At 42.6% G+C, this 26,358-nt stretch overlaps 1 long non-coding RNA gene across 1 annotated transcript in view; it reads left to right on the forward strand.

The window, feature by feature from the left end:
- The window catches only part of LOC125416832 (uncharacterized), a 43,874-nt gene extending 22,480 nt beyond the window's left edge, over nucleotides 1-21,394 (forward strand). Inside the window, exons 2-4 of the long non-coding RNA XR_007236991.3 lie at nucleotides 10,492-10,586; nucleotides 14,129-14,271; nucleotides 20,750-21,394. This is a non-coding gene — a long non-coding RNA (uncharacterized LOC125416832). The remainder of the gene's footprint in view (nucleotides 1-10,491; nucleotides 10,587-14,128; nucleotides 14,272-20,749) is intronic.
- The last annotated feature ends 4,964 nt before the right edge of the window (nucleotides 21,395-26,358 follow it).

Genomic DNA, 26,358 nt, shown 5'->3' on the forward strand with positions numbered 1-26,358 from the left:
AAGACAGCCACAGTTTTGGAACTCGAATCATTCTCAGATGGTACTTTCATGCTTGCTCACTGTCGAGAAAGGGAGTTTAGAGAGGTGGTGGTTTTTGGTCGTGAGAAGACCGCCGCATAAACTCAGGGCAGCTGTGGTTTTCCGCACAAACTCTGGAAGGGGCTCGCCAGCCCCCACCTTAGCTGAGGAGCTATTGACAATTGATGGCTAGTAGAGGAGGGAGAGGCGGTTTTCCTTGGTGGTGTGTGCCCTGGTAGGTCGACTTGCTGCTACTCCTACCTACTCTCTCTCTCTCTCTCTCTCTCTCTCTCTCTCTCTCTCTCTCTCTCTCTCTCTCTCTCACACACACACACACACACACACGAGTACAAATTGCACTGGGGAATATTGAAAAAAGAAGAGGGTGTCAAGGTTTGGGGGGTGGGTGAGGATTGGATCTGGAAGGGGTGACTATCATCAAAATACGTTGTATGTGTATATGAAATTATCAAAGAATTAATAAAAGTATTATATTGAAAAGATACCTAGTCATGCATGAGATTTGCAAGAGGAATCTGTTAGGTTCCAGGTCATTAGCACCTCTCTCAGCACTGTGAGCCGCCGTGCCATTTTGTCCTCTTAGTCTCTAGGTTTCCATCCACATCTTCTTATTGACTTACTATTGAAAAAAAAAGGTATTTCATAGGCTTCTGACTTCTTTTAAATTCTGGGGACCACCTCAACCAGCCCTTGCCGGGGTCCAGACTGTCTCCCCCGCTGCTGGTCTAGCCATCATCAAGTTGAGGGCCTGTGGTGGAGCCATTCTGCTGTGCACTTTTTTTTTCTCCTGTGAAGCTCAGGGTCAGCTCTTCTTTTCCATCCCATCGCTTAAAAAAAAAAGTTACTTATGGTCCTTGTGTGTGTGTGTGTGTGTGTGTGTGTGTGTGTGGTGTTGGCATGCATGTGGTGGCCACAGGACTACATTTGTGGAGTTGGTTTTTCTCCTTCCGCCTCCACATAGGTTCGGAGTCTCTAGCTCAGGTCTCCAAGCTTTCATAGCAAGCATCCTGACTGGGTTGAGCCATCTTGCCAGCCCCTCCATCCCGTTTCAGCGTAGCCTTCTGACCGCTCTTCTCTTCTTCGAGCTCTTTACCCAGAAAGTTAGCTTACCACAGGTGTCCTCCCTTCCTCCTCCCTTCCCCTCCCCTTCCCCTCATATTAACCTTGCACTTGGACGATCGTTCAGGGGTGAGTGAGAGCAAACAAGGCCCAAGTGGCTTAATTAGAGACAGGAATTAGGCAGAAACTGGCAAATCCAGCAATTACATAGGCTTCAAATGACTGAAGTTTTGAATTTGAATTTATTTTCCCTTTCTCTATTTTTTCTGTTTACTGCCTCTGTTCATATCCAGGCTACCTCTCACGATTCCAGGATGGTTGCCTGAACCCGTGGGGTATGTGCTTCTTGGATCAGTGTCAGAGAAATACAATAATATATATATATTTTCTTATAAGCCTGCATTTAAAAATTTTGTGACCAGCTTATATTCCTGAACTAGTCCTCTGTGGGGACTGGAGGAGAGAGTTACTGGCTGGTTTACCCTAACCAAGGCTCACCCACAGAGCTGGGTATATATCAGTCAAGTCTATCTAGAGCAGCCTTAGATTCTCAACCTTCCTAATGCTGTGACCCTTCAACACGGTTCCTCATGCTGTGGTGACACCCCCCCAGCCAGAAAATCATTTTTGTTGCTACTTCATAACTGTAATTTTGCTACTGCTTAATGTGAACATTTGATAGGCTACTTTCAAAGGGGTCACGCCCCACAGGTTGAGAACTGCTGATCTAGACCTTTTGTGGGAAACTTCGAAGTACCATGTAAAGAAGAGACAGAGCTGGTGATATGGCTTAGGGGTTAAACGCTTGTGAGAACCTGAGTTTGATTCCCAGCACTTAAGTCAGTCAGCTCACAGCTGCCTGTAAGTCGGTTGCTGTGGAGATCTGATGCCTCTGGCTTCTCAGGGCACCTGACTCACGCACAAAGACACAGACCCGAGTACATGCACACACACAGACATACACACATAATTAAAATAAACCTTCAAGTCTGTGCGGGGGAGACAAAGGAAAATAGAGAAGAAAGTTAACCAATACGTGGCTTGGGGTTCTTCAGTCCAGTGAGTTTAACTTTGAACCTGGAATCCACCTTTGCTCTATCACCCAGTTAATAGTTTTTCCATTTATTTGTATCATTATAACAAAACACCATGAACTTAGTAGCTTCTTCAAAACAGAAAATAGTTTTGGGAAACTGCAAAGTCCAAGTTTGGTGTCTGGGGACAGGCAACACTTTCATAGATGTTGCTTGAATCTGTGTCCTCATGGGGGAAGGGCCAGAGGGGCTGATTTGCACCTGTTTTATCAGGACATCGACCACACAGGCAAGACTCTACCCCGATACCCACCTTTGGGGTTGAATTCAGTAAGATGTGAGGGTGGAGGAGGCACAAACACCCGTGGACTTCTGGGAAAGGGTCTCTCCTTTGGCAGCTCTGTTACTCAGTGATGTTAGAGGCTTCTCACTGTAGATGGAAGTTTCTGTCCTGCCCAGTCCCTCTGCCATTCAGTCCCGAATAAGCACACAGAGGCTTATATTAATTATAAACTGTCTGGTTTATTGTTCAGGCTTATTAATAACTACCTCTTACAACTTAAATTAATCTACAGTTTTTGTCTATATTTAGCCACGTGGCTTGGTACCTTTGATCAGTAAGGTATTCTCATCATACTTTTTCTGTGTCTGGCTGATGACTGCATCTCTGCCTCTCCTCTTCCCAGAATTCTTCTCATCTAGTTGCCCCACCTATACTTGCTGCCTGGCTACTGGCCAATCAGCGTTTTATTAAGCCAATATGAATGACAAATCTTTACAGTGTGTAAGAGCATTATCCAACAGCATCTCACTGTTCTCCACCCTCTTCATATACACATTTAGAGACAATCAGTTTTATACAGCATTCTAGAATAACCCGGGGCTGGAGCTGCCTAGGCAACGGCTCCTATTTGGCTCCTTCAAAGAGTTATCAGTGTCTTAGTACATTGAAGGTCTATTCATGGCACCATTGAGACATTATAATCTATAATATAAAGTTCAAATTTGGTTTTACTCTTCCGAATATGGCTCAGACATTTGTTAACTTAATTAACATATACTTATTGAGATTTCATGATAAATAAAATATAACTAGCAATGAACATCTAACAGTGAACCCACACTTAATTCCAGTGGCTTCTTTCAGAAATACCATTGCAACAAGTCCAGTTACATCTAAGAAAACCCCATGAGAATTCTTCTGCAGCCCACTCTTTACCTCTGTTCCTCTCTCAACTTTACCTCTCTAAATCCCAATCTGCCTTAGGCAGTGCTTAGATTTTTAGGTTTCTCAGTCCAGCAACATTTTAAAATAAATCTTGGACCTTAAAGATAAGATAAGCAGCTTTATATCTGTCCATTTAAGTCTCCCACTACCACCCCCACAGCATACAACATTATTTAGTAGAAGGTATTTTAGCACTAAAAAATATATCCGTGCTGTACACTTAAAATGATCATTTTTATCAGAGCAAATTATGTATTATAGCAACATATAAACGATAGAAGCCAAGCACAGCCATGTGTTTGTACAGTCCCTACTATAGCTGCTCAGAAGGCTGAGGCACAGCTGAGCTCAAGGCCTGTTGGGTAGCAGTGAACTACCATTTCAAGTACAAATGAAAAAAAAATAATTTTGAAGGTAGAAAAAACAAACAAGGTTTGTCTTATACATTCAAACATTTTTAGAAAGAATTTATTTCCTATACAATGATGTCCATTCTAAAGTATAAATTTTATACTGAAATGGATATTGAGCACAATTTTGGGTTTTAATATAGCTCAAGATTGCACTGGTATGGAGATCTCAAATATGAAAAGTCCCCAGTGTCACCTATGAACTTTTAGGAAGACAGGAGTTAGGTTTCCCCTCATCCCTTCTTTCAAGTCCACTGAGGCTTCTCACTTTCATCATCAAAACTATAAATCCCCATTAGAATTCCAATTCAATTCTTTACAGAAACTGAAAAAAAACTTAAGCTTGATATAGAAACACAAAAGACCCAGAATAGCCAAAAGAACCCTAAACAACAGCAAAAACAAATAAACAAATAAAAACTCAACAAAAACTCAACAAAACCAAACAACAAACAAACAAAACCCCAACTGTCTGAGCTATCACCTTACTTGATTTTAAGTTATATTGCAGAGCTATAGTAATAAAACCAGCATGTTACTGGCATAAACATAGACACAATTATCAATGGAAGATGACTGAGGACCCACATATAAGCAACACCCATACAGCCATTGATTTTTGACAAAGATTGCTGATAAAACTGGATAGCTGGATGTAGGATAATGAAACTGTGTCCTTATTTCTCATTCTACATAAAACTCAACTCCAAATGGACCTCAAAATAAGATGTAATACCTTGAATCAGATTGAGGAGGGAGTATGGAATATGCTTCAACTTACAGACACACAAAAAGAGTTTTTGAACAGGATCTCAGGAGTATGGGTATTAAGATCAACAACTGATAAATGGGATTACATGAAACTAAAATCTTCCATATAGAAAAGGACACCATCATTCAAGTGAAGACACAGCCAAAAGAATGTGGAAAATGTCATTATAAACTTATAATCTAATAGATGGTTAGTATCTACGTATACGAGAAACTAAAAAACCTAAACATCAAGAAAACATACATGCCAATTTAAAAATGAGCACAGAACTAACCAGTTCTTAAAAGATGAAATACAAGAGCTAAGAAATATTTTAAAGAATGTTCAGCAACCTTATCTGTCAGAGAAAAAAATGCAAGCTAAAACTACTTTGAAACTTCATCTTACCCCTGTCAGAAAGGGTAATATCAAAGCAAAAACAATGAAAAAATGCTGGGATGCATGTGGGGAAAGTGGAACACTTTTATTCTGGTGGGAGTGCAAGTGGGTGTATCTCCTGTGGAAACCAGTGTGATTGTTTCCTTAAAAAGCTAGAAATAAATTGCCCATATGCACAGCTTTGCCACTGTTGGGCATATACTCAAAGGATTGTATATCCTTCTACAGAAACACCTGCTCAGCAATGTTCGTTGGAATCTGTGGCTATATAGGGCACAGTGTCAAGAAGAGAATCTACTACCATTACTTTGGTAAATGGATATAGTATTATACTGGCTTTTAATGACATATTGTTAATGAGTGTGTCTCTCAGCCTGCATCAGAAGAACTTCCACCTTCGGTAGATGGTGATGAACAGAGACCTACAACTGCTCAAAGCGGAGCGAACAAGAATCTTTGCAATTCCCAGGCCTAGGTGGGACCAGCAACATCACACTTCCTCTTTGCAATGCTCAGGGATCATTGCGGAAGAAGGGGTGGTGGATTGTAAGAGGCAGAGGTGGTGGAGGACCGTGTGTAAGCAGGCTTTCTGTACACAGCAGGACAGTTGTACAAAAGAATTCACAGTAGTTGAGACATCAGGCACAGAAACCGTGCAAGCTCAAGCCAAGCAAACTCCTAGTGTGGCGAAGGAACGGTGGGCATGAAGCCCCACCCCTAGCTAAGGAGCTATTTGTCACTAAAGCTGTAGGGAGAGGTACAGTCAGTTTTCTTTAAGGGTGTGGTCTTTGTGGGTTGACCACACTCCAGTGAAAAGCCACACAACCAAATGTGCGCACAGCACAAATTATTCTTGATGGGTTTAAAAATTAAAAAGAGCCCAAAGCTGAGAGGGTAAGGAAGAGGTAACGAATCTGGGGAGAGTGTGATGTGGGGAGGGTGAAACGGTAAAAGCACACTGTACAGAATTCTCAAAGAACTGATAGAAACAAGAAAAAAGACTCTCCTTTGGGATAGGAAAGGAGGGAATGCCATCAAAGATTTTACAGAGCTAGTCCTGCTCTGATACCAAAACCAGCCAGAGATGCGCAGGAAAATGAAAAATACAACCAATCTCCCTGATAAACACAGAAGCAAAAGTTCTCAGCAAAATGTTTGCCAACTAAATTCAAGAACACATTAACAAGATCATATAATATGAGCAAATTGACTTTATTCCAGAGATGGAGGGATAGTTCAACATACACAAATCGACAAATGTTATAAATTACATAAATGGCCTCAAGAACAGAAATTATATGATCATCTCAATAGATGCAGAAAAAAGTTTTGATAAAATCCAATATCCTTTTACATTAAAAATTCCGAATAAATTCGGACTAAAAGGCACACATCTCCACATAATAAGGGCTGGATATGACAAACCTATAGCCAATGTTAAATTAAATAAAAATGTCAAAGTATTTTCACTAAAACCAGGAACCAGATAAGGATGTTCATTTTCCCCACTCTTATTCAATATAATATTCGAAGTTTTAGTTAAAACAATAAGACAAGAGAAATAGGAAAGGAAGAAATCAAAAATTCTGTTCGTGGATGATATGATTCTATACATAAAAGACCTTAAAAAATCCTACTGGAAAACTCTAGGAAGTAATAAACATTTTCAGCAAAGAGATAGGACACACAATTAACTTACGAGAACCAGGGACATTTTATACATCAGTGATAAATGTACTGAGAAAGAAATCAGAAAAATAACTCACAACAGCCTCCAAAACAAAAACAAAAAAACACAACAAAGCAAAACAATGCCAAACAAACAAAAGCCAAACAAAAGCACCTTTAGATAACCTCAGCTAAGGCCATGAAAGGTTCTTACAAGAACTTCAAGACACCGAAGAAAGAAATTACAGCAGACGGTGGTGGCTGGTGGTAAGATCTACGCTTGTGGACGGAAGGAATTAGCATTGTGGCCAGTCTACCGAAAGCAATCTTCAAATTCGATGTAATCCCTACAAAGTTCCAGTGACATCATTCACATTGAATAATCTTCTTTTTGAACAAACTATCCTAAAATTAATGTGATGTATAAATTTTAGGCAAATATAAGATTATAAGGCTCCGTGAGGCTTTATCCAACAACCTTTGTGTTCTTTGTCCCTTCTCCCTCCTCCTTTGGTGACCTCTATCCCCGTTCCCTAGTTAGAGCTCCCTTCCCATTTCTCCATTCACCCCTTCATATCATCTGTATCTCGCCATTCCCTTCTCACCCCTCCCCTGCAGTCCCTTTATACTTTCCTGGTTCCTGTGGCTCTGACGATTACATGGTCATGACTGAGGATTTGGAGCTGGGGATGTAGCTAGGTGAGAACGTGCAATGCTTGTCTTTATGGGTCTGGGTTGCCTCACTCAATATAACAATATATATACTTATGTAATATAAATTTCTAAGTAAATCCATTTACCTACAATTTCCATTTTTCTTTAGAACTGAATAATATTTTATTGTGCATGTGTACAACATTTTCATTATCTATTCTCCTGTTGAGGGACATTTAGTTTGTTGCCATTTCGTAGCTATTGTGAATAGAGCAGCAATAAATATAGCTAAGTAAGTGTTTGTGGAGCAGGGTGCTGAGTTTTCAACATATGCTAAGGCGTTTTTTCAGCTGGATCACATGGCAGATTCATTTTTAGTTTTTTGAGGATTCTCCATACTGATTTTCACACTACAAATAAGTAAGTGTGTGTGTGTGTGTGTGTGTGTGTATGATACATGTACACACATATGTATGTATGTATATACACACACACACACGTATGTGTATATATGTGTGTATTTCTTAAAGGAAGTCATACTAATTGGGCTGAACCCCACAAGAACCATAGCCTAACAAAAATCTCAGTACCAGGCATGAGAAATCTTCAAATAGTTGGTCCAAGAAGCGTGACCGATTCGCCCCAAATGCCGACTATTGCTGCTGCCCTTGGTTGCCTGTCGGAGGTTGTAGGTAAGGCCCTAGTGCTAAAGACACTTTAGGATGTGCACTCAGATTAGTGAGCTGGATTCACCCTGAAAGACTCCTTTCTGCAGGCGAGCGTCCACGGGATCAGCAAATACTATAAAGCTCCCAAGGGACTGGAGCAAGTAATTGTCCTTCTCAGCATTGGTGACGCCTACCAATGACAATGACCAGCAGGACAAGGTGCCCAGAAAAGTGCAGTAAGTGACACTCATATGTTGGTGGTTGCTGAGTCCTCCACAACTTGGTCCTGGAAGCTTAACTGCAGTGATGAGGGACCAAGGAAAGGACAGACATATGTACAGGAAAGCTGGGGTCAGGTGGACTGTGATCACTCGGATAGACTGGTACCAACTACAAAACCAGAACCTCGGTGAATCTCCTGTATACAGCATGGGGGAGGGGTTGGCTAGCCTCAGCAGGAGGTCTCTATAGGTGAGCAGTCTCAGGCTGTCCACATCTGGAATGAGGACGTTGTAGTCAACGCTTCCTGGACACGCTGCCAACATTTGCATATGGAACAGGAGAAGGCGTTGCCAGTTCTCATGAGTCTGAGGCACTGGTTCTTGTCAATAATACACATTTGCTTAGGACTTCCTCCGTGCCTTATGAATTCACTTGAGACTTCCTCAACTCCCTACATGTGGTCACCAACAGCTGTCTAATTGTATTTATGATCCACTCAACAAGGAAGAAGCCACTCCTGTTACCAGATACCTAGTTAACTTCCCAGGGCCGGTGAGGCCATGGGTCTTAGAGAAAAGCCTACTACCTCAGCTTGTTAGATCAGAATAATTCCCCAGTACATTTTATATCTTAGCTTTATACCCACAGATAAGTGCAGCTACTCCTCACCAAAGAAGCCACTCTTTACAGCAACTGGAGGCCATTACAGAAAACTACAACTGGACATAGACAGAGATCAGTGTTGTGTGTGTGTGACGGGGGGGGCAGACAGTTAGATCTGTAGCGTAGGCTCTGCACCTTTGCTCAGGGAACATATCAGAAGAAGGCTGAAACATTGAAAGAGCCAGAATATCAGGAAGTCTGCTCTAAGACTATCTTTCCTCGTGTGACTGCACAAACAAGACCTAAACCCTGACAATAACATTAGACATGCTAACACAGAAGGGAGAAAATCTCACAGGGTCTCATCCCTAGGCAAAGAATCACAGTTAGCTAATGATAGCCCAGAGAAGAAGAATTAGTCTTTCCCAGGGATGAATCCCCTAACTGCTTATCTAATACAAAGCAGTTAGACTCAAAACATACATACACACACACACACACACACACACACACACACACACACAAACCAAAGATGGACTCAGCAGGTTATATTTATATGCTTATACATGTATATACATGTATATATAATGAAAACAATAAAAAGAGACTATAAATTTGAGAATGAGGGAGGGACATGGAAGGAGTTGGAGGGAAGGGACTTGGGGGAGACTGAAGGGAGAAAAAGGAAAAGGGAGAATGATGTAATTATATTTGAATTAAAATGTATGAAACATTAATATGGAAACACAGGAATTTCCAAACCAATCCCGGACATCAAATGCTGCTAAAGTTACCAGCATACTTGATTTCAGTTTAAGCTACAGAGCTATACATAATAATAAAGACTGCATGGTCCTGGCACAAAAACAGACGTGTAGGTCAGTGGGCCAGAAGAAAGGACTCAGGTTCAAGAGCGTGGATTGATCCATGTGATATTTGACAAAGAAGTAAGAAGTACACATTGGCGAAAAGACAGGGTCTTTAACAAATGGTGCCGGTCAAATAGGACAACTGCGTGCAGAAGAAAGGAACTAGACCCTCATCTCTCATCGGGCACAGAAATCCAGGCGGATCAGTGTCTGAAACCTGAAAACTCAAATTTAGACACCACGGAAAGGGTTTAAGATCTACGCATAGGTAAGGACTCTCTGAATAAGGCTTTACACTCTACAAATGGTTCTCCATGAAATGAAGAGGCATATGTCCAGCAATGAGAATATAGCCAAGAGCCGAAGCAGCCTACAGAATGAGAGGATATTTACCAGTTATCCACCTAAGAGGCGATTATTGTTCACAATATACGTCAGAAGCCTAAACAACAGAAAATAAGCTACCTGGTTTTAAAAAATGGGTTAGGGAACTAAAAATACAATTTCCAGAGGAGAAATAACAATTCCCACAAAAAATTTGAAAAAGTCTTCAACATCCTTAACATCAGGGAGATGCAAGTTAAAAGTCCTTCGAGGTTCTATCTCATTTGAATTAAAACAGATCACCAAGGAAACAAACGACCAGAACGCTGATGCAGATGTGGGGAAACTGGAACTTCTATGCACTCTTGGCAGGAGTATAAATTGGTGCAGCCACCACAGAAATCCGTGTGGAGATCTTGTTTTTGCTTTTTCTTTTCAAAATGCTAAAAATAGAACTCATACGTGACTCAGCTGTTCCACCCCTGTGCTCGTACCCAAAGAACTCCATATCCTATAGAGATATTTATTTAATTCACGTTTATTACTGCATTATTCACATGCAGCAAGGAAATGGAACCGGCAGAGATGCCCACGAGCAGATGGATGACTAATGAAAAAGGAGTCCAGGTGCGCAATGGAATTCTTCCTAGCTGCAAAGGTAAGCACAATTATGAAACTAGCACGTAAATAAATGGATGGAGCTGGGAACTAGTTGAAGTGAGGTAACAGTGTCACAGAGACAACGTCCACATTCTCTCTTACATATGTGCCCTAGATCCTATTGCTCACAACGTGCATTATGTGCGGATGGGTGTGCGGAGAGACAAGAAGCTAGAAAAGGCCCCACGGGGCTGGGGGACAGAAGGGTGTGGAACATAAGTGATGTGATGTGTGAGTTGGTGAAGAAATACGGGGGCTGGAAATGTCTAAGTTGGGAGAGGAGCAAGGAAATGGAAGAGAAGCAGTGATGGGGGAGGGTCGTTCGTAGCGAGGTGTGAAGAAGCCATAAGGAAACCTTGGACTTGGTAAGTTAATTCAAAACAGTGCGAGAGGTGGTGCCCTTTGGGTACGGACAAAACGGCTATTAGAAGCTGTTGGCTCTGGAATGAAAACCCCAGAACTAGAGGTGGGCTATCCCCGTCAGAGCTGCTGGTCCGGGAGATTGTCTGAGGCTGTCAAAACAAGACGGGCAATGGATGCTGCTGTAGTTTGCCAGGCAGAACAAGAGAAAGAGACCCCACTGCTGAAGACACCAGTAGCCTGTGGTCATAAGTCATGGAGAAAGCGAACTGCAGCCTGAATGAGTAGCCTGAGAGCTACTGCTGCGGCTTTGATAAACGAACAAGATGTGCCCATCCAATTGGCACCCTCTTAAGTATGTAGGCGCCCACAGATCAGTGCTGCCGTCAACATTGTTGGAGAAGCATCTTTGAAGAATATTAAAACTGTTTTACACTTATTTATTTTGCCATGTATGTGTGTATGTGGCGGCAAGGTGTGACCCGTGACTGTGAAGGTCAGAGGACAACTTGCAAGAGTTGGTTCTTGCCTTCCACCATGTGGGACCAGGAATGGAATTTAGATCGTTGGGCTTGGGAACAAGGGTCTTTACCCACCGAGCCACCTTGCAAACCAGAGAAGGTTCTTTTTGTAGTGGGTAGTGGCGTAGAGTAGTGCTCAACACACTAAGAACAAGTGTCTGTTGAAAGCTCAGCCATAAATAGAAAATCTGTATCATCTCATCAAGGCCCAGGGATTGTTGTAGCAGGGGCAGAAAGAATGTGAGACCCAGAGGCGGTAAGTAAGGACCAGGGCTGGCATGTGGATTTCCAGGCACGACATGAATGTTCCGTTCTTAAGCTTCCAGCGGCTGTGATCTCCTGCGTGAGATGCTTGTCAACATCTTGTCATGGAGTGGGGAGAGTCTCATGGGGAACCCCTTTCCCTGAGGACTTCTATGCAGTTGATGTAAGAGGGAGACAGGTTTTCATTGGTGCTGGAATGCCTGGTAAGGCATCTGGGTTCTGTAAACAAACCTTCACCTATGTTCCAGTAAGTCTCATTATGAAACTCATTGGGCTGTTAAAAGAAAAAAAAGATGTGAAAGTAGAAGAGAGTTAGTTAAGAAGGGGATTCGTGAGGGTGGGAGGGTCCAAGAGAGGGCAAAGCAGTGAGCATGCTTGACGCATACCATGTACTTGTATGAAAATGTCACATTGAAACCTATTATCATGTATAATTAATATATGCCAATAGCATTTAAAAATAGTCATGTTTTGGGTGGGTGTATTCTGGTCTTCTACAGCCATTTTTTTGAGGTGGCATATTCTTAGTGATCCAGCATGCTTTGCCCTTATTAAGTTAGATTATGGCTACCTACTATATTTAGAAAACTAAGATTTTTAACTTGATCTATTTTTTTCTATTTACTTTACTAAAATTTTTATCTATATTTGTCTGTCTATCTATCTATCTATCTATCTATCTATCTATCTATCTATCTATCTATCTATCTATCTATCTATCTACCTACCTATCTATCCATCCATTTATCTATCTATCTGTCTGTCTGCCTGTCTTTACTTGACCTTTCTTTTATTTAAGTATTTTCAAGTTTGTTTTGTTGCCAGTTACGTAATACCTCAGATGGGGTCAATTGTGAAAGGAGGAGGTTTATTTTGGGTCACAGTGCCGGTCAAAGTGTACAGAGTCATTCAGGGTGATGACCTTTTTGCTGGCAGAGTCTCAGTGTGGCTCAGGGCATCGTCACATCCCAGGAAACAGAGATTGCACTTCTGAGTCTTCTTGTCTCTTCCCTATTCTCATAAAACCATCAGGACTCAATCTGGAATCCCACTCTGATGACTTTGTCTTATGCTAAAGGGTCCGTCTCTACATACCATTGTTGAGTTATTTCTGCCTCCTCCTTAAAACCTCATATGTGGGAGTTTGAATGTAACTGGCCCCCATAAGCTCATAGGGAGTGGCACTATTAGGAGGCCTTGTTGGAGTAGGTGTGGTCATGTTGGAGGAAGTGTGTCACTGTTGACATGGGCTTAAAGTTCTCCTACACTCAAGTTATTCCCAGTGTCAGAGTTGATTTCCCGTTGCCTTCTGATCAAGGTGTAGCCAGCACCATGTCTGTCTGCCTGCTACCTTGTTCCCTGCCATGATGATAATGGACTGAACCCCTGAAAATGTAAATGAGTCACCCCAATTAAATGTTTTCCTTTTAAGATGTGTGGTCATGGTGTCTCTTCACAGCAATTAAACACCCTAAGATACTCACATTGGGAATTAAACTCCTCTTTAGGGGAGGTAAACCATATTAAAACAATAAGCATGTGCTAATATAAAACTTGTTCTGTATTTCCCATCTCTTTCAGATGAAAGTTTAATTTAATTTCTTTATTTGTTCAGATTTGTGTTTGGAGTTACTAATTTCTCTTTTTATTGTGTTATTACTTTAGATGTGCGCCATGAATTCTGACATGTAGGACTTCAACTAATTTTACAACTATTCTTTTAACTGAATTCAATTTTATACAAAATCTTTTATATTAAAATTAAATTTCTAGCAGCATGTGGTGGTGCCACTTAGCTCTTGGGAGGCAGAGGCAGGTGGATCTCTGTGAGTTAATGCCAAGCCTAGTCTACAAAGTGAATCTATGCCTGCCATCTGGACTACACAGTGAGACCTTGTCTTAAAGAAATATTGCTAGTCTCCCATCTCTGTTTCTAAAAAGTTTTCTTGAAATGTTTTTGTGTTACATGCATATGAACATACGGTGCACATGACTGAGTGTGGGTACACAGAGGCCAGCCCAAGATGTCATGTGTCTTTCTTTATTGCTCTCTACCTCCACCTTGACACAAGATGTATTAGCCAGGGTTCTCTAGAGTAGCAGAACTTACAGGATGAACTCTTTCTCTCTCTCATATATATATTTTAGGAAGAGGATTTATTAGAATGACTTAGAAGTTGTGGTCCAACTAGTCCAACAGTGGTTAACTTCGAATGGAAAGTCCAAGAATCCAGAGCTTGCTCAGTCCCTGAGACTGGATGTCTCAGCTGGTCTTCAGGAGACACTGGAATCCTGGATAAGTAGGTTCTAATGCTAGTGAAGGAAGGCATGGACTTGGGAGCAAGGTGAGGGCAAGCAAAGAACTAAAACTTCCTTCTTCCTTGTCCTCACATAGGCTTCCAGCAGAAGGTGTGACCCAGATTAAAGCTGTGTCTTTCTGCCTCAAGATCCAGATGAAAGGTGTGTGTCTTCCTACTTCAAAGGTTGGGACCAGAAGTGGAATTCCCCACCTCAAACCAAGTGAAGAGTCTCTCACAGGTGTGTCCTCCATTTCTGGATTGTAGTTCATCCCAGATGTAGTCAAGTTGATGACCAAGAATAGCCATCACACAGGGTCACTTACTGAGACACAAGTTCACTGCTCCAGGTAGACTGGCTGGCCAGAGAACTCTTAGGATTCTCCTGTCTTCTCAGCCCACAGTGATGGGGTGGCAGGGGTACACAGCTGTGTCCATTACATTTTTACATGGATTCTGGGGATTCAAACTTGGGTCCTCATAACTGCAGATTAGAATTCTCACTTACTCAGCATCTCCACAGCCCCTTGTGTACATTTTAAAGTATGAATTTCTCCATCATGCAGATTTTTTTTTTTCATCATGGACATTGGTAATGTGAATGCTCATTTCAAACACGGTCTCTGTGATCGCCCTTTCTATTTCTTTATCTCATATCTACTTATTTGAAATTGCGGTTTCAATACCTGTAATAGAATTTCCTTCTAATAAACTAGGTTTTCATTAAAACAACTTCCCTCTTGAACTCATTATTGATGACACTAACAAGCTCCTGTCCGTAGCTGTTTCCCACCGCACGAGTGGTCTGAATCGTAGCCAGAGCTTCTTCAAGGCTTAGGGCACATGGGTGTGCATCCCACCCTTGATTTTTGTTTCATCGTAATATTAACATTGTACTAGGAAATCAGGTCTAGTCATGATCTCAAGAGGCAGAGAGGTCAGCCATCTAAGGTCAGACTAGACCCCCATCTATCCTATCTACCCTCTGGACCAGCGCTTACCTCCTCATCTGTTTTACACTGGTGTGATGACCCAGACAGTAATAGGGATTAAACGGATACCAGGACAGACCTAACCCATCAACCACAACATCCTCCGAGGCTACCTTCAAGCATGTGTCAGAATTATGATCACAGTTTTCCATGTTGCATCAGACCTAACTGTTGATAGTGGTTCTGCCCATCATCTATGTTTTGAAAACAGCAGTCTATTTGCTATTTACTTCTCTTGGCTGGGCTCTGCTCAAAACCAGGGTCCTCTACATAGTAGATAAGAACTCTGTCAGGAAGCTAGACTGGCTCATATGTTGTTTTTAGGAGGAGAGGTTCACTTTCTGAGTCCCATTGGAAATTATTTATGGAAGAAGCGATACTGAATCGTTTGAGAGATAGTTGTAACATTATGATACTTTTGCTCCGTGCCATCTCAGTACATATCACTCAAATACAAGAATATTCTTCAGTCATAGTTACAACACTTGAGAAATCTAAAACGGATGCAATTTTAGTATCAAATTTAACATACATCATTATTCACATTTCCCTTACTTCAGTGATGTTTGCTTTTGTGCCCGCTGCAGCAGAATACTTGTGAGCACATAACTTAGAGAGAACAAAAATTTTATTTTCTCATAGTTCATGAAGCTTGGAGGGGTAAGACAGAGGTTCTGGCCATTTAGTAAGGGTGGGGTCCTCTAGGAGGGAATGGTGAGCGCTGTGCCTCACACGGAATAAGGAGACCAGCCACGCGTTTCAGAGTCCGAAAAGACAGACAAGGCTGACAAAGCAGGTGCCTGTTAGCTTACGTAGGTCTCTGAGGGGGCGTGATTGTGAAGGACCTGGGCAGATCTGTAAAGGATAAATCGAGTACGGAGCTATGATTTCTAAGACGGGGAGAGGGAGTTTATGCGCTAACTACATTTGTGTGATTAGTTAAGCTAGAGGTGTGTAATTGATAAATGTAGGGAAAAGGGAAGAAAAAAACGCGGCCTTGCTGTGCACTCTCTAAGCATTTCTCTTCCCATGGCGGCTGGGAATGCAGCATTTGTTGCAGCCATGGCAACCAGCATAAACTGTGAGAGAAAAATGGATGGCACTTGATACACATTGGTATTTTCTCCAAATGCTAGCAGATTAAAGGGAATCTCTTAGCCCCAGAGATAATGTGGCTAGATCAAAGGGAAAAGCTGTGGTAGTGTAAACTCCAGAGCCTGGCATTTCCAGCCTCTAGGCCAAGCAGTATCTTCTTTCTCACTGACAACGGAGGGAGAAGAATTTCCTTCCTCTGGGTCCTTTTTCAAGGCACCCAGTATATAGTCTATATATCAAAATTTTACAGCCAAATGAAATGTCATCCAAGTCATTCAATATAACAGTTCATTAGGGAGTTGTGCCCAATAGTTGATTAATACACTGCTAAGGGTTTTTTTTTTTTTTGGGATGAGTCCCACTATAGAAAAGGGAGCACTATGGCTTCACAAGAGTTTTACAGAAATGACAGTGACTATTCAGAAGGCAGATATTCCCAAAGCTTTGCAAGTTGAGCGTTAGCTAGTGATTCTGTCAGCTGTATTCTCACTGTAGTGTGCCACAGCAAAGGCCGTTGTACTGGGTTCTTTCAGGGTTCAAAGCTAGGGAATACAATATTTCCCATCACCTAATCTAGGATCACAGGGGTTGCTTTGTCCTCTGTTCTGTATCTTAAAAAGCTAACAAACCTGGGGCATCATTGTATTTGTCTGTTTGACATCCGAGGGTGCACAAGGCAGTGTTCAATGTTCCTTTATCAATAACAATGATAGCAACACATTTACCTTAGCTAAAGTTCAAGATCTGTAGTCAGACATTCTTGTCAGGTCTGCCAGCCTTCAAATAATGACATTATTAATTATTGCTAATAATTAATTATTAATTATGAAGTTTGGCCTTAGCTTAGGCTTGTTCCACTGTCTCTTACAACTTAAACTAACCTGTTTGTAGTAATCAACATTCTGCCACATGACGTTTTACTTCTCCTTCATTCTGTGTGTCCAACTTCCTCTGTGTCTTGCTGGTACCTCCTGCACCTAGAGTTCTTCCCCCGAGTTCCTCTCTCTCCTGGAAGTCCCACCTAACCTCCTCCTGCCTAGTTATTGGCCATTCAGCTCTTTATTAAACCAATCAGAAGGCTCCTTGGCAAAGACACATCTTCACAATGTACATAGAGATTATACCACAACAAAGATCTTACAATATTATCTTCAGGATATTCTCCAGCGTGTACGTTAGAGTTTCACACTCAAAAATGATTTCCATTAATTGTTTTACTTGATCTGAACAATCTACATTATTCATGTGGAATATGTTTAGGTTGAACAATTTTGTAGGTTTTATTTTTGAGTACTATTTTTATTAATTATATGAGAATTTCATACAATGTACATTTGATAATATTTATCCCTTCTCCAGTTCCTCTCAGACCTACCCTCACCTCTTTAACCACCCAACTTTGAGTTTTTCTTTCTTTCTTTCTTTCTTTCTTTCTTTCTTTCTTTCTTTCTTTCTTTCTTTCTTCCTTTCTTCCTTTCTTCCTTTCTTCCTTTCTTCCTTTCTTCCTTTCTTCCTTTCTTCCTTTCATTCTCTCTCTCTCTTTTTTTTATTTGGTATGTGTTGCTCAACTACTCTTGGTGGGGCCTGCCTTGGAGTGTGGCCAGTGTCCCAGGGGTCCTACTGCTGAAGAAGAGTGACTCCCCCTCTTCCCAGCGGCTCTCAGATGCCAGTGTATCCTCAGCAAGTGATGGGAGTTCACTCCTACCTCTTCTCCTCCCTTCTTGGCTTTTGTCTCGTTTGAGCCTGTGCCCATCACTTGCACACTGTCTCTCTCACTATGAGTTCATATGTGTAACTGCCCTGCTATGTCTGGAGAACACTGCTTCCTTGAACTTACCCACCACCTCTGGATCTTACTGTTTTTCCTTCCCCCTTTTCTTGTGGGAAGAGGTGTGGCATGAACATCCCACTTAGGGCTGAGCATTCCACAGCCCCTTTATTCCCTGCACATTGAGATAAATACAGAAGAAGGGGCGGGGAACGTAAAACATCAGTAAGGATGTTTACAAAGGTCTTAAGGAACCATACTATTACCATCTACCTAAAAAGCCTATAATACATGTAAGCTTGTATATAAATATACATGTACAGTTTCAATGAAATCTCACCTGGACTGACAATGCTCCCTCCAAGAGCCAAAGATCATTTAACAAAGACCCCAGCATCAGGCATGAGAAGCCATGCTTTGAGTTGTTTGTCAGAGTTACTCAAGAGACTCCCAAAATATTGCATGCCATCACTGTTGTCCTTGTTTGTCTCCCAGAGGTGGGAGCTAAGTTCCTTTCATTGAAGACACGATCAACTTCAGACACAAGACCCAGAGCTTCCTGAGCTGGAACTGGGCTGAATGTCTCCTCCCCAAGTACTAGCTTTCGTGGTACCAGAAAGCACCAAGCAAGCTTCCAAAGGAGAAAAGCAACCAACAGTCTTAACGAGCTATGATGCTGTACTGGCTGGTTTTGTGTGCCAACTTGACGTAAGCTAGAGTCATTGGAGAAGAAGGAGCTTCAGCTGAGGAAATGTCTCCACAAGATTCAGCTCTAAGGACTCTCCCCACAGATCACTTAATTAATGTCATTCCTGGGCTGGTTGTCCTGGGTTCCATAAGAAAGCACTCTGAGCAAGTCAGTATGTAGCACCCCTCCATCCATTGTCTCTACATCAGTTCTTGCCTCTAGGATCCTGCCCTGTTTGAGTTCCGGTCCTGACTTCCTTTAGTGATGAACAGCAATATAGAAGTGTAAGTCAAATAAACCTTTTCCTTTTCAACTTGCTATTTGGTCATGGTGTTTCATTGCAGTAATAGAGACCCTAACTAAGGCCGATACCTATGAACCACATCAACTCCCAGCATGGCACAGTAACCCTAAGGGTGCAATAGTGGCATAAATGTCTTGGCAGTAACCAATGGCTCTCTAGTTGAACTTAAGGCCTGCTCCACAGGAGGAAAATCATTTCTGGTACTGGAATCCTAGCCACTACCCAGGACTAGTGAATTCATAGATCTCAGAGGAGAACCTACAACCACCACTTTACTAAACCAACTCCCCAAAAATCTAATCTACAGGACTGCCCAAACGTGAGCTGGACAAGGACAACAATAGACACGCTAATGTAGCTGGGAGGGAAGACCAGAGGCCTCAGTCTTATGAAAAGAACTACAGGCAACTAAAGAATGCAGATAACAGGAAAACCAGTTTTCCCCAGGGAAGAGCATACCAATTAGCTATTCAAATGTTTAGCTCTGAAAACATAGATATGAGTAACATTGTACATACTGAGCAGGTTGTATTTATGTAATTAGGAATATGTATGCATATGTATGTATGTATGTATATATATATCATATTCATATAACAACAATTAATGACAAAGAGGCCATGGATTTAAAAGAGAGCTAGGAGAAATGTACGGGAGGCTTTGGAGGGAGAAAAAGAAAGGAGGAAATGATACAATTATATTATAATCTCAAAGAAAAGAAACAATTAAAGATATAAATAGGCTAAGAATCTAAATTAAGAGCTCAAAAGAAAATAAAAAATAAAGCTGATGAGGCCGGGGGAAAGGAGTTCCCCTCACCCACTGTGTGATAAAACACAACTGGTGTACCCACTCTGGAAATCAGTATGGAGAACCCTCAAAAGACAAAAAAATAAATCTATCATCTGACTCAGCTAGATGACTCCCGGGCGTGCCTAAAGTACTCGCCATCTGACCCCATAAACTCTTGCTCAGCTATGGTCATTGCTGCCCTGTGAATGATAGCTAGAGAATGGAAACAATCTAAATGTCCTCAGCAGATTAATGGACACTGAAAATGCACGCATGTGCGCGCGCACACACCACACACACACACACACACACACACACACACACAGGAATACTATTCAGCTCTAAGGAAAAATGAAATCATGAAATTTTCAGGTAAATGGGTGGATCTCGAAAGGTTATATTGACCCAGAAAGACAAACAGCACATGCTCCCTCTGGTTTGTGGTTCCTGGCTCCAAGGCCTCAGATGTGAATGAAATATGGAGCAATCACAGAGACCAGGAAGGTGGCAAGGGAGCCTGTGGGCGTTTCGACGGGACTGACAGAATACAGGTGACATGTAGGAGGAACTGGCAAAACAGGAAGTGGGCGCCAACTGGGGTGGGGAGGGAGGTCACTACAGAGGGAGAGGGAAGAGTGACAGATTCTACACTACGGTTGCTTGATAAAGCCTCAAGGAACCATATCATTCTATAGTCGCCTAAAATTACATATATTAAATGAAGTTATGCTACTTGGGCGGACAATGCTCACTGCAAGAACCATAGACTAACACAACCCCCAGTACCTTCTTTAAGAGGAGCTCAGTAGTGCAAATGACTCCCGAAACAATACAGATTATCAACGAGACCTCTCGGGGTTGAGAGTGAGTCCCTAATGCTGAAGACACTACACACTTAGGACAGGACTAGCATCATTTGAACTGGATCTAAACCGAAAGCCTCCTTCCTGTGGGCTAGCTTCCATAGCCAGCTTCCTGGGGCTAATGGGATCATGGGCCTTAGAAGAGAAACTGGTACCACCAGTTTACTAAACCAGCATAATTTCTAACTATATTCCAAATCTTTTCCTTATTCCACAGATGAGCACAGCTACCACCACCACCAGAGAAACTTCTCTTTGCTGCAAATGGAGACATCACAGAAAACCACAATGACTCCTGGCACCGGTGGAAACATCCACAGCGTCTCCTGCATCTATGGTTCAGGGAATGCGGAGGAAGAGGTGGTGGGACGATTGTAAGAGCCAGAATACCAGGGAGTCTGCTGTGAGACTGTCTTCCCTAGAAAGGGCTGCGCAGAGACCAGAACAATGGCGATATTCGCAGATGTGCTAATGCAGAAGGGAGAAAGCTCATGGAGCTCCACCCCTAGGCAAAGAACTACAGACAATAATTGCTAAGAGAGGGAGAATTAGCCTCTCCCTGGGATGGGTCCCATAAGTGGTTACCCAATGCAAGGAAGTCAGTCCTGAAATCTCATCCACCCAAACAACAAACATGGACTTACTTATATATTTTGCATATATGTACGCATGCACACACACACACACACACACACACACACACCACACATCCATAATAATCAAAGGAAAAGAGGCTATCCATTTGAGAGTGAGGGAAAGGACAAGGAGGGGGCATGGGAGGGATTGGAGGGAGGCAAGGGAAAGAGGGAGGTGATGCAATTCTATTTTGATTAAAATGGATTAAAAGTAACTGTATGTTAAAGTAAGTCTGTCGTTTGCCTGCATTGCACACTATGCACCCTTTTCCTGAAAGTCACCAATCCCATTAGTTTCTGCATAAATTTCTTGCATTTTCTCTTTGCAAAAATAAGCACATTTTATTTTTCTCATTTTCATTTTGTTGTACAAAAACACTTTCATTCTGAATTCCTCTTCTATGTGTTTCTGTTTTTTGAGTGAGGGTTTCTCTGTGTAGTCCTGGCTGTCCTGGAACTCGCTCTGTAGACCAGGCTGGCCTCGAACTCACAGAAATCCACCTGCCTCTGAGTGCTGGGATTAAAGGTGTACGCCTACACCGCCCAGACTCATATGTGTTTCTAACAAGTTTTTGGCTAGCGAGAAATATTGTTAGATTTTTGAGAAACTACCAAGATTCCAGATTTCAAAGAAACTTCCAATGACTGATAAAAATATTTTCCGTTTTTGTTTTACATGTGTTAGAGCAAAAAGGAAGGAACAGATAAGAGAGAAAAAAGGTAGCAGTGACGCAAGTAGAGAGGGTGGAGAGCATTAGCCGTAAGCTGTACTTATTCCTATTGTCCACTAGATGGCAGCAACACTCTGAGAATAGCCTTTCTATGGGGCTTGGAAAAAAATGATTGATGATCTTCTTGAAAAGAGGAACTGGGCAGCATGCTTGGGACAATGCTCCCCTGTGCAGAAATCTTGTAAAAACACGCACTCTTCAAGTTGTGAAGATTTATCTGTAAATTCTTCTCATTCTTCAAAAACATTATTATAGTGGAAAAAACAAGATTGCTTGTGAACCATTTTATTACTGATTCAGGATTTGATAGCCTCCCACATCAGGTAAGTTGCTACCAACAGCAGACGTTACCAAATTAGATTAGCCAAGCTGTCTTTTTTTTTTTTAATACTTAATCAAGATCTCAGTTAAAGTATTTTTATTTCAACTCTGATCTCAATATTAAAAACTAGTGAGAAAATAAGACCCCCAATTAAACAAAACATCAAGATTCTTTCCAGCTGAGATTACAATCTCACCACCCTTTCAGGAATGACAGAAGAAATACCACGTTTCTGACTAAGCCCACAGCTCTCCCTCTTGTCTGAGCCCTTGGTGGCTCTGCTAGGTGCAGGCTCCAAGGGCCTTTCATGCGCAAGCTCCCTTCAGCATCAAAGGGGACTCAGAATTCACCCTCCCTCATAAACAGCCTTTCTGGGGGTCTGAGGAGCCGTCTGCTGCTTAAGAATCGCATGGCATCCTATGGTCCCCTACTCTTTCTCCGGCTCTGCCTTGTGTTGCCTGCTGCTAAGGGCCATGCTTGGGTTTTCTAGGGTGGGATGATGGGGCATTTAGAACCTCAACCTGAGGAAATGCCACCACAGTTTCAAGAAATGGTTTAAGACAGGGCGCACTATTTATTAGCATGACGCGACATGGCACCAACAGTTCCCATCCGTGTGCCGGTGACGCGGTCTGATGTTACGAGAGCAGTGTCGGGAAGGCTTCAGAAGGGAGTGGGTTTGGAAAGTGTGACTGAAAAATGTGTAGCTCAATAAAAACAGAGAGAGAGAGAGAGAGAGAGAGAGAGAGAGAGAGAGAGAGAGAGAGAGAGAGAAAAGAGAAAGTGTTACTGAAGGGAGTAGCAAATGAGCTCGTGGTTGGAAAAGGCGACACCGTGAATAGGAAGACGTAAAACAGCTCATATAACTGAAGTCATCCCGTCGTTTACAAGTAAGCTATTCCAACCCCCCATAAACTAAAAAAATATGGCTCCGTTATGAACGCAAAAGCCTGTCTTACTCATCGAGTTATTGGAGGATGTTCGCATCTCTCCTCTTCTATATCAGCCTATAGGATGCCCAGTCCTTGAAATAAACTCAAATGTTGCTTTGACATTCCCAGCTATTCATTCCTTCTCCCACCTGGCTGCCGCGCTATTTCTGGTGCTGCCTTCCTAACACATGACGCTGAACACGTGTGCTTCCGTCATTGCGTCACCCCGCAAAGGGTCCAGCTTCAGGACGCAGCCGTCTCTTGAGGAAAGGTTAGCCTTGAGAAGGCCTTCCATTGTGACATTTTAGGGTTTTTATCTGTCTGCGTGTTGCCGAGCAAGCGCGTGTAATCCCATTTACAGCGATGTAAACTTTGTGCTCCTTTTTCAAACGTGCAAGGCGGCCTACAGTGTCCATCAGCATTTCCCAGGCTTGGACCTCTACCCATAATCAATGCCCTTAACCAAACTGGCAGAGACCTGCTCATAGCACTACGGTTACACCTGCTGTTCCATGGATCAGGAGTGCAGAGTGCCCCTCCTACTTCCGTTCCCCCGGGAAGCCCCTAGGGTGTGCATAGAACGTCCTTTTATCTTTGTAGTAGCTGTCTTCAAAGATGACCTCCGGAAATCCCCATCCCTCCAACCCACACCCTGTGACATTCTCACACTGAATCAGAGCTGAGCCCAACGCCAAACTGCCATGGTGAGGGCAAAGGTGTGCCCCAGCTGAGCCCAGGCGGCCAAACCCTGCAGTTTCTGCGCAGTCTCTTGGATCAGTCACCTTGGAGAAGCCAGTCTCTAAAGCAGTCTTAAGACTCACTTGGAGAGAATCTGAGGTTCCCATTCAACAGCCATCATGGACGGGCACTCAGGAAGTGAACTTCCTCGTTTGGGGCTGAGTGTTCCCAAATCTCACTCTCTGTGCCTGCTGTCTATGTCTCTGTGTTGATTGCCATCCACTATAAGAAGCTTCTCTGACGAGGGTTGGGCAGGCATGGAGCAATGTGTCATTAGGAGTCACTTCATTTCTGTGTCCCTTTAGTAGAAAGATAGTAGTTTTCCGCTAGGCCCATGACCTACCTAGTCTCAGGTTCTTGGCCACGCTAGCAGTGTCAGACATGGGTTCCGTCACATGGAGAGGGCTTTGCCGAGTGGAAACTTGCTAATTGCCATTGCTGTTGCTGTGGTTACCCAGCTGGATCTGCCCAGGATCCACGAGGCTCCGTGTGTTTGTCTGTCTTTCTCATTGGTTCTCATTGCACTGCGTTTGGACTCCCCTTGACATCAGAGGAAAAAGCCTTACTTAAGTTTTCCTAGCCAGCTAAGTCGCGTTTAACGTTGAGGTTTCTAAAATTCGAATTTTATATGTCTGGATGTCTTGCTTGCATGACTGTTCCGTGTACCATATGCATGCCTGATGTCTGCAGAGGCCAGAGAAAGGTGTTGGATACCCTGGGACTGGAGTCACAGATGGTTGTGAGCTGCCACGTGGTGCTAGGAGTTGAATCCAGATCGTCTGGAAGAGCAGCCAGTGTGCTTAACTGCTGAGTCATCTCTTCAGCTGCCCCTTTGGTGCTTTTACTAAATGATCGGAGCAATTGTCTATAGTACCAATTTTCTCCTCTACTTTCTTCTCTCTCTCTTCCCCCCCCCATTTCTTTTTGAGAGAAGTTCCCACGTAGTCCATACTTTTCTCGAACTCACTGTGTAGCTGAGGGTAGCTTTTAATTTCCGCTCTTCCCGCCTTTACCTTCTCCGGGCTAGCTTTAGAGGAATGCACTCCATGCCTGGCTTCTCTCTTGTCTTCATAGGCTCTTCCTGTTCCCTTCCTTCCAAATTTCTTATCAGTACTCACTGCCCCTCCTTCCCTGGCCCTTGTTCACTCTCATTCTTCTGGTTGTTTCTCTGGTCATTCTTTAGGAAACGACCTGGCTGGCTCTCACTTTCTGCTGTTCTCACATGATTCACCATAGCTCTCAGGGAAGAATTATTTACAGTTACTCATTGTTCAATTCAAAGATCACATACGCCTTTCAATTAACATATTTATACAACATATATATATATATATTTATATTATATATATATTTTGAGACAGGGTTTCCCTGTGTAACAGTCCTAACTGTCCTGGAACTAGCTCTTGTAGACCAGGTTGGCCTCAAACTCACAGGGATTCACTGGCCTCTGCCTCCCGAGTGCTGGGATTAAAGGCGTGTGCCACCACCAGCCTGGCCAAAAAATTTTATTATCAATCTGTAGCTAATAGAAACGAAACACAACGGGTCCCTAATAAGCAATCTGGAAAACATTAATGCATAACAAACCCACTAACACCAGAGCTAGGTGGTGCAGGAAAGAGCTCCAAAGGCAAAACAAAGCACAGCAAAATTGTGATGGTTTGAAAAAAAAATGGTTCCCATAGAGGGTGGCACTATTAGGAGGTGTGGCCTCGTTGGAAGAAGTGTGTCACTGTGGGGGTGGGCTTTGAGGTCTCAGATGTTCTCAGGCTATGCTCACTTTCACAGACCCCTGCTGCTGCCTGTGGATCAAGACTCTCAGCTCCTTCTCCATGGTCATGGTGTCTTTTCACAGCGATAGAAACCCTAATTAAGACAGAAGTTGGTACCCGGGGCTAGGACATTGTTGTGATAGGCCAGCCAGTGCTTTTATTTGGAGGAATGTGGACTTTGAATCTTTGGATTAGGAAAGCAGTTGAGTGCTTTTCTAATGGGCCATGCTGATAGGAGCATGGAAGGCAGCAGTGCTAGGAGTGATTTGAACTGTGGGGTCTGGCTCAAGAGGTTTCAGAGGAGAAGAATTTTAGTATGTTGCCTAGAGATTATTCCTGTGATATTTTGATGAAAAATGTGACTGCTTTTTGCTCTTGGCCAAAAAGTCTGCCTGAGGCTTAAATGAAGCGCTTTGGATTAACTCCTTTGGCAGAGGAAATCTCAAAACAGCCTAGTATTGACTCTGTCGTATGGTTATTAGTGGTCACTCTTACGCAGAGCTGTAATGAAAAGAAACAAACTGAGAAAGGAAAAATATAAAATGTACAATTCGAGGAGGGAGCAGAATAGAGTCTAGTCCTATGTTCAAGGATATAAACAAATTAAGATGTGGAAGAAAGGGAATGGTGACCTCAGGGCAAAATCACATCCATTTTTAGCTTCCGTATTGTGAAAAGGAATTAACAGTTTAGCTC

Source organism: Myodes glareolus, chromosome 10 (genome assembly GCF_982192425.1).
Source record: "Myodes glareolus chromosome 10, mMyoGla1.1, whole genome shotgun sequence".
NCBI classification, from domain to species: Eukaryota; Metazoa; Chordata; class Mammalia; order Rodentia; family Cricetidae; genus Myodes; species Myodes glareolus.